The 13,835-nt window shown below is 49.3% G+C and overlaps 1 pseudogene; it reads right to left on the bottom strand.

The window, feature by feature from the left end:
* Window positions 1-217: 217 nt before the first annotated feature.
* The window catches only part of LOC133771721 (olfactory receptor 13C7-like), a 111,859-nt pseudogene continuing 98,241 nt past the window's right edge, over window positions 218-13,835 (bottom strand).

Below are 13,835 nucleotides of genomic sequence, written 5' to 3'. Positions count from 1 at the left end.
CCATGGCTGGGGCGCTGCGACCGGCGCACCGCGCTGATCCGATGGCAGGAGCCAGGTGCTTCTCCTGGTCTCCCATGGGGTGCAGGGCCCAAGCACTTGGGCCATCCTCCACTGCACTCCCTGGCCACAGCAGAGAGCTGGCCTGGAAGAGGGGCAACCGGGATAGAATCCAGCGCCCTGACCTGGACTAGAACCCGGTGTGCCGGCGCTGCAAGGATCCTCAATTTTTAACCAGGTTACATGGTGCTATGGGAGCTTGTTTTGGTCGCGCCTAAATTCAGACAGCGAAGCCCTCAGTCCCAGTGCGACAGTCTTGGAGGTGGAATCAGGTTAAGATTAGGTCCTCATATTGGGATTAGTGCATGTGTAAGTGAAGACACAGAATACGGCCTCCTCCCTGCACTGCACACGCGCACTTGGGAAATGCCAGGCGGCACACAGTGAGACGCCGCCGCCCTCAAGCCAGGGGGGACCCTCAGAAGGAACTGAAATGGCAGAACCTTCTTCTTGGGCTTCCCGGACTCCAGGACTGTGAGAAACACACGTCTGTTATTTAGGCCACAGGGCTTTGCTGTAGACGTTCAAGCTGACAAAGGCGTCCCACAATTCAGACTGGACCTCGCAGCATCTCCTGTGGCCACATGATTAAAGTAAAGCGAATGGTTAAAGGCAGAATTATTTGGTCGCTTATAGAAACCATTCTTAAAGGACAACTGGCCTTTGTTTCTCTTCCTCTGTTTCACTCTTTCCAGTCTTCTGCTTGGAATATGATGTGAGAGCTGGAGCTCTGGCTGCTCTATTGAACTATGAGGGGTAAGGAGCACACTATAGGTACAACGACACAGTACGCTAGAAGTTTGAGTCCCTGAGGACTTTGAGTTGTGGAATAAAGCTCTGCCTTCCAGATCTTTTGTGGAGCAGGCATAACTGCGAGCTTCTGTTATTTTTCAGTTATCCTTATGTTGCCTTGACTCTTGTGGGCCTTCATCAGTCAGTCTCTTGGTCACTTCCTGTTCATGGTGAGAGGCCAAGTCTTGGTCCCCCAGACCACAAACACAACAGGTTGAGAACGCTGTCTGCATCAAGGAATAGGATGAGTCCAGTGAATCCCAAGGACATAAGTTCTCCAGCTGCCTCAGTTGGTTCCCAAAGCAGCAGCCAGGAGCCCCATAGAAACAGGGAGCACCACTAACCCATTCTTTGCTTACATGTGTCAACGTTTTCCTGCAAAACTTGCTGCCAAGGGAGAATACCAGTAGGTGAAAACATATTTCCGTTTATTTAATAGGCAGACCTTAGGATGTATTTCCTTCTGACCTACAATACCCCAGCACACAGAAAAAGAGATGAACTGCACAATGGCGAGTTTGTGTAAGAAACAATAAGAGAGTAAGCAGAGTTTGCAGGTAAATGTAACATAATGAAGTTTCCTTGCCAAAGGAGGACGAAAGTCTTCACAGTGAGAGGGCAGGAAGAAAAGGGATCCGAGGGGCTCATTCTTTGGAAGGTATAGTTTTCTCCTTAAAAATATTCATTTAATTTATCTGAAAGGCAGAGAGAGAGAGAGAGAGAGAGAGAGAGAGAATGAGAAAGCAAGCTTCCATCCGCTGGTTCAACTCCTAAAATCCCTGTAACACCCAGGGCTGGGCCAGGCCAAAGCCAGGAGCCTGGAACTCCATGCAATTCTCCCACTGGGACCCCAGTTGCCTGAGCCATTGTCTGCTAGCTCCCAGGGTGCATGCTAGCAAGAAACTGGAATCGGGAGGAGAGCCGGGGCACTCCAACAGGGGATGCAGGCGTCCCAGGCGGTGTGATAACCAAGGCTGCCAACGACCACGCGCGTGCCTGAGCAGTCTTCCTTCTCCATTATTTCTTTCAACAACTTTACAGCACGTGGCGGCATTCGGATCATCTTGCACGCAAAGCGCCCTCCAAATAATGTCCTATCACAGAAAACACTGTCAGGAAAAAATATGAACACCTGAGTGCTTCAACACGTGGACAAAATAGTGCATTAGCTCAGCTCAGCTCAGCCAAGGACCACAGAGGACATCCATCCTCTACCTCTCCAATCCCTCCGGCTTGGCAACGCCTTCTGAATTCTGTCCCATGGGGAAAACAGTTCCTGTTTGTTCCATATGATGTCCTCTGACCAGCAGCTGCCAGCCAGAAATACGGTGGTGAGTGTGTCTCTGCCTGAATTTATAAAATCAAAATATTACTTATGGTAGCGTAAGTGGCATTGGGTGCAAACGTGGCTCTGCTGACAAAAACCCAGGAACCATTGTTGGGAAAGCAGGAGAAGCTCAAAGCCACACACGGGCAGCAGCTGGTGCTGCCCCGTCGCTGGGCCAGGAAGGGGCGGCCGCGCAAGCCCTCCCTTCTGGGTTGCAGCCCGAGCACAGGGAGCTGAGTCCCTGTGCGGCGTGGGGAGAGCCGGGAAGGTGGCAGGCAAAACCTCTGGCACCCAGCCGCTCCGTGCCAGGGCCCGCAGCCCTCAAGTCTGTCCTGTGTGCTGGCAGCCAGGCCTGCGGGCCCCGCGGTGTGTGTGGCCCGGGCCATTCAGCGCTTCCGCGAAGCGGCTGCAGGAATTTCCCGAAGACGCAGCCTGGAGGGGGCCCGCCGGGGGCCCGGCCGCGAGCCTGCTCCGTGGCAGAAGCGCCGAGCCCTGTGCTCCTCGGGGAGAAAGGAGGGGCCCGGGCGCCCGCCCCTGCGGGCTCTGCCACCCTGGGCTTTTCCTACACCCTCTTGCAGGCAGGGCCGGGTCTCACTGTTCTCTGGGCCCCGCCAGAGCATAGCACGGGGCCGCGCTGTGGACGGGGACGCGGCTGCATTCAAGTCTTTCTGGGAACATCGTGAAGTCTGGAAACATCCCCGCCCCGGCAGCCCCCCACTTCTGACCTTGCCTTCCCCTGCAGTCGCGTCCTGTGCTGCCTCTCAGCCGGGCCTCGCTCCTGCGTTCACCTCCTCGCCTCGGACAGCCTCGCGGGCGCCGTGGCTGCTGTTGCTCCGCCAGCCAGGCGCGCGGGGAGACGGCTCGCTGTGGTCCGCTTGTCCGCCGGTCCTGGGGTCCCTGTGTTACCAGACTCACCCCAGGGGTCACCCAGTAATAGGCCTGGAGCAGGAGTCGCTCTGAGGAAAGCTTTATCTCCTTGGGACAGGAACAGGAGACGGCGGGCAGGAAACCGTCCCTAAAAGAGAAGCCGTTGGCCAGCGGTTTTTACGGGAAGGGTTTCGGGGCGCGTCCCCAGCGTAGCAGGTGCAGCAGAAGAGGAGCGGGCCGGCCCCTCCTGCTCGCGCACATGAGCAACATGCCCCCTTAGCCACCCTATGCTCACAAAAGGGCTGCAATCTCCGCTAGACAAAAAATTCGGTTTTATAACGAGAAAGTGCAGCTTAGGTCATGAAGAGCTGGCTAAGCCTCAGCTGGCTTCCTGCTCCCCGTTTGTGGTGGTCTGGCCCTTCTCTGAGTGCAGTGTTGCAAGCTAAGCTCTGCTGGAACATTCTCTGGAAAACCAGCCCCAGGGACTTGAGCTGCACTGCCTGAGTTTCAGTGCCTCCTGCCCTGTCGGCATCCCATACGGGTGCCAGTTCGAGTCCTGGCTGCTCCACTTCTGATCCAGCTCTCTGCTTATGCACCTGGAGAAAACAGTGGGAGATGGCCCAAGTGCTTGGACCTCTGTACCTACTGGGAGACATGGCAGAAGCTCCTGGCTTTAGCTTGGCCCAGCCCTGGCTGTTGTGGTCACTTGGGGAAGTGAACCAGAGATGGAAGATCTCTCTCTCTCTCTCTGTCTCTCTCTCTCTCTGTAACTCTGCCTTACCAATAAATAAGTCAAATTTTTTTTTGAGCTGGGGCCTGCCCTAGCTCAGAGGGTAGAGAGTACTCAGCCCCTCCCAAAGGACAGGAAAGGACCCCAACCCCAGCGCTTCCAGCAACACAACACCAACACAGAAGCCACAGCTCTGCCCTTTGTGACCCGTGGATTGTTCAACCTGATTCCTAGAGATCACAGTATTTTTTTTTCTTTTTCTTGTCCCAAGGCTCTCCTTTGGCACAGAGGAGAAAAACTCCTGCACTGGTTCTGTCTTGTACGCCCCGAGCTGAGTCAGGGCAATCCTGGGCCGTGCCCTTTGAACCTCTGCAGCTGCTGGGAATCGCTGGGTTGGGTTGGGTTGGGTCAGGAAGTATCACAGACGCAACAGAAGGAATCTCCATTTTTCTTCCTCATGCCCCCTCTCATCCAGAACCTTTAAGCTTTTATTTTATTTTATTTTGCATTTTATGTTTTGATCTTTCTGGAATTTAGCTTGGTATCTGGGGAAAAGCCCTAACAAATGAAGAAAGAAGCAGATCATTGGAGCCGGCTGGCCTAAGAAGGGATGTAGAATACTGACTGAGGTCCACTTCCGGGGCAAAGGAAGCAGGAAGGAAACCAGGCTTGGACTGGAAGCAAACCGGAAGGGGCAAGAACCTTTGGCCTCCTCCAGCGTTTGCTGCTCCCTGTAGCGCCCTCTGTGGGCAGTGCCTATGAGAAGCCAGCCAGGAAAGTGGAGAAGGTGACAGAGCCACAGCCCTGAGTGCAGCAGAGCTCTGCAACGGCCAGACCGTAGCTTAATGATTGGCACATTACCTGTGCCACAAACAAGGTAACCATACGCAGTTGGGTCTGTTCCGGGCTTTGTTCCAGTGATCAATGCGTCCGTTTCTTCCCAAGTACCACGTTTTTTGCTGCTGTACCTTTCTATACAGTTTGATATCTGGTACGAGTCGTTTTCATTTTGTATCTTTCCCGAAAGTTTCTGGTTGTTGTGAGAAATTTGCTATATAAATTATATTGTAGGTGTATAGCAGGGTTCTATTTCTATGTGAATCAGGATGAGTTTGTCAGTGAGTGGGACTGCACTGAATTTTTATATAATTTAGAGGACTTGAGAAGTTTACCCTATTGAGACTTCTTATCCGAGTTAGAGCTTTCAATTTGTTAAAATATTCTTTCGAGTTCTCTCAATGGAATATTATGGTTTTATTGATGTAAGTACTGTGGATTCATCTTTATTCTAAAGTGGTTTCTTCCCATCTCATTGTTAATATACATGAGCTCTTTTCCTCCATTATATTTTCTTCTGGTTACTGTTTGTATGAAAAACTTGATTTTTGCATATTCATTTTGTTGAAGTCTATTGTGTTTTTTATTTAATTTATTTATTTGAAAGGCAGAGTTATAGATAGGCAGAAGCAGAGAGAGAAAGAGAGAGAGAGAGAGAAGGAGGGAGGGAGGGAGAGAGGTCTTCCGTCTGCTGGTTTACTCGCCAAGTGGCCACAACATCCAGAGATCTGACAGATCTGCCAATACCCTGGGCAGATCCGACGCCAGGAGCCAGGAGCTTCTTCTGGGTCTCCCACATGGGTGCAGGGGTCCAAGCACTTGGGCCATCCTCTACTGCTTTCCCAGGTGCATTAGCAGGGAGCTGGATAGGAAGTGGAGCAGCCAAGACTCGAACTAGCACCCATATGGGATACTGGCATCACAGGTGGCAGCTTAACCTGCTACACCATAACATTGGCCCCGTCTATCTTTACTGGTTAACTGGGTCATTTATTTGTTCTTAGAATACACATTTGTTCCAAGATTGTGAAATTTATTTGAAATTAAAATATCCTTATAAAATTTTAGTGTGGAGTAAAAATATTCTTATAAAATTGGTAATGTGCTTGGCAATGGTAGTTTATATGGAATTTGATGGTTCTTGGGTACAGGAGACTCTGTGGGAGTGGAGGTGAGGGGAAGGCTGTGGTACAGGGTAGACAGAGGATGGGCTTAGTGAGGCTGGGTATGTGAATAATTGGCCAAGCCAGGTGGCCCTGGTGTGCTGCAAATGTGAACAAAGTCACCACTCTCTCTGAATAAGAAATGGGACTTTCATAGAGGGTTAAGCTGCTGCTTGGGGCACTTGTATCCTATATCAGAGTGCTTGGGTTCTAGTACTGGCTCTGCTACCAATTCCAGCTTCCTGTTAATGCACACCATAGGAGGCTGCCGGTGATGGCTCAAATGGTTGGCTCCCTGTCACCCACACAGGTGACCCAGATGGAATACTGGGTCCCTGGCTTCAGCCTGATCCAGCCCTGGCTGTTGTGGACACTAAAGGAGTACACCAGCAGATGGAAGATCTCTGTCTCTGCCTTTCAAATAAATAAAAATGGGGGGGAAAGCATCTCTATACCAGATTTCAAGTGTCCTGGGCAAATAGAGCTAACTTAGCACCATCACTATTATTCCCAAGGTATATTTAAAAATTTCACATTCTTTTCATAATTGAAAAAAAGACCAGATGATGGACATAGCTTAGTGGCAGTCAGTGGGAAAGGGGATGTTGGCACAGGTGGAAGCTCTGGGGCTGGGGAAGCCGGAAGGAACCGGAAGATGTCAGGTATGCTGCGTGTAGAGGCACAGAGCTGAATTAGGACTTAAGACAGAGCTTTAGAAAGAATTTGCTGAGGCCGGCGCTGTGGTGCAACCGGTTAATGCCCTGGCTTGAAGCTCAGGCATCCCATATGGGCGCCGGTTCAAATCCTGGATGCTCCACTTCCGATCCAGCTCTCTGCTATGGCCTGGGAAAGCAGTAGAGGATGGCCCAAGTCTTGGGGCCCCTGCACCTGCGTGGGAGACACAGAAGAAGCTCCAGGCTCTTGGCTTCGGATCGGCGCAGCTCCAGCCATTGTGGACAATTGGGAAGTGAACCAGTGGATGGAAGACCTCTCTATCTCTCTCTATCTGCCTCTCCGTTCTCTGTAACTTTGACTTTCAAATAAATAAATAAATCTTTAAAAAAAAAGAATTATCTAGAAGAGATGAATGAGATATCTAGGACGGAAGTGTCGAATTGTCCATCGCAGGAGGTGTCCGCGCAGATGCTGGGTGCCTGAAGTCAGGACGCTGGAGAACTCCGCGATAAGCAGGTTGCCCCTCTCTGTAAATGTCTGAAGTGGCTTGAACGGCCACTAGATGTCACTCTTGCGTATCTGTTGTGGCGAGATTGTTGAGCAAGTGAAAATCAGGAACAGAACAGACCCGAGACAAGAAAGTTAAAGTGCAAAATCGTCATCCTCATCTTAGGATTTCCTCCTTAATAAACATTGTTTATGTGGCTGCACCCTTTCCGTGTCCACAAAAGCAATCAAGCCTGAGAGAGGGCAAGTGACCCATCTGAGTCTTCTGAGCAAGTGGGTGATGGAGAACTGGAACCCAGTAGATCCAGCCCCCCAACACACACACAAAGAAGGCTTTTCCTCTGCGTTATGTTAACACCTGCAGAAACGCTGTGAATCGTCTCCTTAAGGCAAACGTGTAGAAGCTGCATTTGATCTGGGCTTTCCTAGGTCCTCGGGGGAAAGTCCCCTAGCAGAGCCGATTCTGAGAACTAGCGAAGGGTTGTGCTTCTTTAAGCCTTGATGACCCGCGGGAGGAACTTGTATGGAAGGCTTAACTCACACGGAAATGGACCAGCTAAAGGCTCAGCCACCAGGACGATGAGCTCTTCAGTCTGCTCCAGTTGAGTGTTGGTGGCCTTGGGCTGCCTATCGTGGATGTGGACTTATGGCATCGGGGAGGAAATCCTACAGCCTGGAGCTTTGTGAAGGCCACAGATGGGTTAGCTGGAGTGGCTGAACTCACACTGTGGGATGATAACTGTGGACACAAATAGTATGGAATATGTCATTAAAGTCTAGCTCATTAGAATATTGGCAAAATTCTCTTATTCCCTCATCTGAGGACGTCTTAATTACACATTTATGGAGGATGTATTCACTGGATCCAGGATGCAAGCTGGACAGCTTTTTGCTTTCAGTGGTCAGAAAGCGTTGTGCCTCTTCTTCATGGCCTTGGAGGCTTTTAGCAAAATGCAGTCTTCATTCTAGTTGTTGTTTTTTTCCCAATAGGCGAGATTTTTGCAAGATTTTTCTCTCTGTCTTTGGTGATCAGAAGTCTGACTGTCACGTGTCTTGGTATGAGTATCTTTGGGTCTGAGCTTCATTCAGCTTCTTAGATTGGCAGGTTAATGTCTTATGCCAAATTTTGGTAAGTTTTCAGCTCTATGGTATCAAGTATTTTTTTTTTTTCAATTGCTCACTTTCTTCTCCCAGTACTGAAATTCTACAGATCCTGAAGTTCTTCTCAGTTTTTGGTCAAATTTCCTCATCGACATTGTCTTCAAGTTCATCTATTCTTTTTTTCTTTTTCTTTTTAAATATATTTTAAAATTTATTTGAAAGGTAGAGTTACAGAGAGGCAGCGGCAGAGAGACAGAGAGAGAGATCTTCCATCTGCTGGCTCACTCCCCAAATGGCTGCAACAGCAGGAGCTGCGCCAATCTGAAGCCAGGAGCCTGGAGCTTCTTCCGCATCTCCCATGTGGGTGCAGGGCCCAAGGACTTGGGCCATCTTCTACTGCTTTTCCAGGCCATAGCAGAGAGCTGGATCAGAAGGGGAGCAGTCAGGACTCAAACCGGTGCCCATATGGGATGCCGGCGCTTCAGGCCAGGGCGTTAACCCACTGTGCCACAGCGCTGGCCCCATCACAGATTTTTTTTTCTGTCCCCTCTGTTCTGCTGCTGGACTCATTCATTGATTTTTAAATCATTCTATTTTCAGTTCTGCAATTTCCATTTGTTTTTCTTTCTTTCTGTTTTTTTAAAAGATGTATTTATTTACTTGAGAGGCAGAGTTACAGAGAGAGGGAAAGACATAGAGAGGGGTCTTCTATCTGCTGGTTCACTCCCCAAATGGCTGCAACGGCCAGAGCTGGGCTGATCTGAAGCCAGGAGCCAGGAGCTTCTTCCAGGTCTCCCACACAGGTGCAGGAGCCTAAGCACCTTGGGTCACCTTTCATTGCTTTTCCAGGCCATCAGCTGGGAGCTGGATCAGAAGAGGAGCAGTCGGGATTCAAACCAGTGCCCATATGAGATGCCAGCACCACAGGCAGATGTTTAACCTACTATGCCACTGCACTGGCCCCAGGACATTGAGTTTTATCAACTACTTTGACTATATTTGTTGAGGTGATCATGTGATTTTCTTCTTTAATCTGTTAATATAGTAAATTCTCTTAATTGACTCAGTGTTGCAACCTACCCATGAAATTTTGAGATACCCTCCATATGCTCACAACATACCAACCTCCAGGTTTTTTGAGACCCTTACTTTTCTGGCTTGTTAATTTAGGATCTTGGCATTAATATAAAAGGATTATACAGACCTGAAACGAGTGTATTCCTTTTATTCACAGAAGAGCCGGGATGGTTTGCAGTGTCTCCTGTGTCTGTGGGAATCCTGGATGGTGTAATATAAATGTGCACCTGCAGTGGGAGCACGTCGCGGTCAACAACAGAGGGTGCCGTGCACAGTGCTCTGTTTTCACTTTGGGCTTTGAAATTATCAGCACTTTCTGGGTTGCTTATCCAGAAATGAACTGTAATGCTCATATAACTGAGAAGTTCAAGGGTGAGGTCCCACTCAGTGCTGACTCTGTCCCTTCCTCTCTTTCTTGTCTGTGCGTTCCTGGCTTCCTTTGAAGCCCTGGAGGACAGGCTGGGGAAGAGAGCTGTCAGTGGCCTAATTCATTTCTTCTATTGATGCTTCTAGATGGGCACTGGACGCTGGCCACGTCTTGGTTGCTGCACTGCAGAGGACTCGCTTAAACTCCTGACTCATAGAGATTGCCGGGTAAGAGCTGTGTGTTGGTGTAAGCTGCTAAGCTGGGGCTGACTTGCTGCCCCTCGTAGAAAGGTAACAGAGGATCCTTGCCTTCTTGCTACAATTAGAAAAATCGGGATGAATGGCTCTAATTGGTTTGCCTGAGGCCACAGACCTTCCATTCCGCCAACTACCGTGGCCAGGGGTTGGGGTACCAAGTTTGGTGGCCCCCCTGGAATCACATGACAAGCGTGAGGGAAGAGTTGGCCCACAACCAGCAGCTCCACCGAATGGGATGTAGCTGTGACCTCTGTGATGTCTTGGGAGCTGCAGCAGCACTCTGACCTACGTGCACCTGCGTAAGTCGAGGTTGCAAATTGACAATCCACAGCCGAATGGGCAGACACACATCTTCTTTGGTCCTCATAGGACCTGTCTTTATATCCTTAAGGAATTCTGGGGGACACTCAGCTCAACTTGGGAGCCACGGGGGGTAAACCCGGAACAGCTGCTCCCTGCACTGCTGCCCTGCAGCTGGGGAGGGCGTTGAGCCAGGGCTGCCTGCCCGCTCTGCTTCCCCACCTGGAGCTAGCTTGCCAGCAGTTCACCTGACTCTGAGCTGCCCCCCCCCCCCCCCGACTGTGCTCTCCACGTGCTGTCCGTGCTGATCCGTGATACTGGCCATGTTTTGTGATCACCTCCATTAGAGTCTCTAATCTCTGAAGGAATTTAGAGGTTGCCCTACATCGAGATAACGGCCATTGGCAGGAGTCAGGTGAGAAGTTAATCAGCCCGTGCTCAGAGACTGGAAGACCCCGACAGCGCTCTCGTCTGACTCCAGAGATCTCCACAAACAAGGGCTGGGCTGAAGTCTGATTTTCTTTGCTTCTGAGAGCATTTGATCAGCAAAGCTCTGTGTTTGCCTCCAAGCCTTGGGCTGGGACCTTTGTTCCCAACACACAGCACGGTCCTAACGTAGGGATTAGGGGGTGGATGCAGCGTGGGTCGTCCCAGTCTGGCAGTCAATTTTACCAAATGGTTCCTCAACATTTGTTGATGTGATGGCCTTTCTGCTTTGTTAATAACATCGATTATGATAATAAATTCGCTGATGTTCGGAGTGTTAGAAACAGTGAAGGGGCCGGCGCTGTGGCATAGTAGGCTAAGCCTCCACCTGCAGCACTGGCATCTCATGTGGGTGCTGGTTCAAGTCCTGGAAGCTCCACTTCCGATCCAGCTCCCTGCTGATGGCCTGGAAAAGCAGTAGAAGATGGCCCAAGTGCTTGGGGCCCCTGCACCCACATGGGAGAAGAAGCTCCTGGCTCCTGGCTTTGGAACAGCTCAACTCTGGCTGTTGGGCAGCCAATTGGGGAGGAAACCAGTGGATGGAAGACTTCTCTTTCTGTCTATGCCTCTCGTTGTAATTCTGCCTCTCAAGTAAATAAATCTTTTTTTTTTTTTTAAGAAAGTGAAATTTCTTTAAAAAAAATACTCCTGGGTAATGCCTGTCCTTTATTTGTATCATTTGTTTGGTATATACTGATGTTAATCTGCTCAGCTGACTTTTTTTATCTGATTGGTTTTCCTTGATCTTCTAGAATCGTCTAATTCTTTGAAAAGTCTTCATCCTAATACTCGTCTTTTGGTATTTGCCCTTGAACTTAAAAGCAGCACATGAAGACTTTTGCTGCATTCGAGTATCAATGTCATGAATTACAAGGACTCCCTCCCCCCACAGCCTTCCTAAGAGTTGGCCACAGTGGGTTGTAATTTTACATCTCTTTCCCTACCTCCCAGCTTGGCGAAGCCATCTGGAACTGCAGCTGGAATCACAGCACTGTTTTCCGGTCCTTGCTGCCTTCTCTGTGTGTCTCCGGAGTGATGGGGAGACACTGGCTGATTGCTCTCTAGGCCTGGAACCCCAGTTTCTCACCAAGCTGCTAAACTGCTGTTGCCACCAGAATTGTTTAAAGCCCCCTTCAAGAGGGGGTGTTGTTTCCTGTGTGCCCAGCGTTGCTCTTTGCTACAAGAGACCTAGGAAGGAGGACTGCTGTCTTAAGATCTACAAGTAATTAAAAACCCATAAGGTTTCACATTGTGCTTGAAGCTGTACCCCTGACGGCAAGGTCACCCTGAAAGGATCCATACAGGTAGATCCACAGCTGGCAGTCGGTAGTCTTCTGCTTGACCTTCTGGTGGCTTCTAGGGACAGCTAAGCAGCTAGAGAAACTCAGAGCTGCCTTCAGAGCAAGGTGACTGCAGCTTTGACATCGAGAAGGAATTAGATTTGCTTGGTCTTTTTGCTTCTTGCATTTCACAGTTCTTCATGCTTCTTGTCTACCACGCCTATCACGTGCTTTCAATTATTTACTTTTTAATGTTTGTGCAGGAGCTCCCTTTTTTCAGAATAGTGGAGGGGTGTATGTTTTCTGACAATGGTGGATGTCTCTCTGATCCTCAGAGTTGTGCAATGGTCAGCTGTGGGTGGAACCTTGGACTCACACCTCGCTTACCTGCAAACTGCACCCACCGTTCCAGGGACTCTTACAGTTGGGACCACAGAGCAGAAGGCCAGTGGCCGTTGCATACTTGCTCCTTGTTAGGAGCCTTCCCTCTGTGGAAAGGTATTTAAGATATTTTGGTGTCCATGCAAATCAAAGCTTATCTTTGTATCTTTTACCACCATTCTTAGCTGGCAATGTGCACTCTTTGTCCAAAGATCTAAAAGTATTGCTGTCCCAGGGAAGTTTTGTTTTTCTATTTGGTTAATGTTTGTCTTCCATGGACTTCGTTCTTCCTTTGTTAAAATTCCAGGATGGATCTATTAGGGAATCCCTCAATCTATCTTTCATGCCTCCTATGTTTTTGCAAATAATTTTAATCTCTGTATTTTTCCCTCTGAAGTCTAGGCAGACAACTTAAGGTGCCCTCAGGTGAAAAGAAATTCTTTTTTGTGTTGTCTGTCTTCTCTGTCTTTCTATGGCTTGCTGTCGACTCTGCTTTGATAATTGGTGTTTTCTCTTTACTTCCAGTGAGATGTTCTTGTCTTCTGGCCATCGTTTCTGCTAGACTCTCTTCCACGCTGCTCTTGAGTCTCAGCGTCCCGATTCCACTGAACATTCTGCGGAGAACTTGAACACAGCGTTCTCTCCGCCGGTGCGCATTCTCTCTTTCCACCAGGACCACGGCTCTGATTGTTCTCTTCTGGTTGTGGCACTGATTTTCTTTTCAGTTCATTTTTTCAGCCAGGCCTCTGGATTAATCACCGTGGCGAGCAGTGTGGACTCCCTCTCCGGGGATCCTTAGCTGTCCCCTGGGGGGGCACCCCTACAACGTCCCCTGACTACCGTGTGGCTTTAGAGATTCTTGGATCAAGTGATGCTGTGACTCAGTTGCGTGCTTAGTCCAACCATTCACTACCCCTCGACACATCTGTTCCACGTTATTCCAACGACCTCTGGGAGGCCACTGCGGTGAAGGGATGAGGAACATCTTCAAACAAGGAAAAGAAAAAAGACTGTGGAGTCTTCGATCCTGGCATCATTTTTTCAACTCCTTCCTCAAACCCCCCATCTGCATCCAGGGTAAGAAGGACTTTCTGGTGAGGACCTTGATTGGGGACAAGAGAAAGAGCTTAATTATGCAGACATAGGGAAAGAATAATTCAGAAAACATTTCTTTTCTTTTTTTAAAAAAGATTTTATTTATTTATTTGAGAGGTAGAGTTACAGTGAGAGGAAGAGACAGAGAGAGAGGTCTTCCTTCTGTTGTTTCACTCCCCAAATGACTGCAACGGCTGGAGCTGTGCCGATTCAAAGCCAGGAGCCAGGAGCTTCTTCCATGTCTCCCATGTGGGTGCAGGGGCCCAAGGACTTGGGTCATCTTCCACTGCTTTCCCAGGCCATAGCAGAGAGCTGGATTGGAAGAGGAGCAGCCGAGACTAGAACCGGTGCCCATATGGGAGGCCGGTACTACAGGCAGAGGATTAACCTACTGCGCCACAGCACCGACCCCCACAAAACATTTCTGAATCATGCATTTTATAATGAATAGATAAGGAGAAAGATAAATATCACCAGCTACTATTTTATATGGTATTTATTCTCAAGGCACAGTATAATATGGAATATAAAGATGC

This window comes from Lepus europaeus, chromosome 12, assembly GCF_033115175.1.
Source record: "Lepus europaeus isolate LE1 chromosome 12, mLepTim1.pri, whole genome shotgun sequence".
Lineage (NCBI taxonomy): Eukaryota > Metazoa > Chordata > Mammalia > Lagomorpha > Leporidae > Lepus > Lepus europaeus.
Note: the sequence above shows the minus strand (reverse complement) of the source record. Positions and strands in the feature narration are given on the sequence as shown.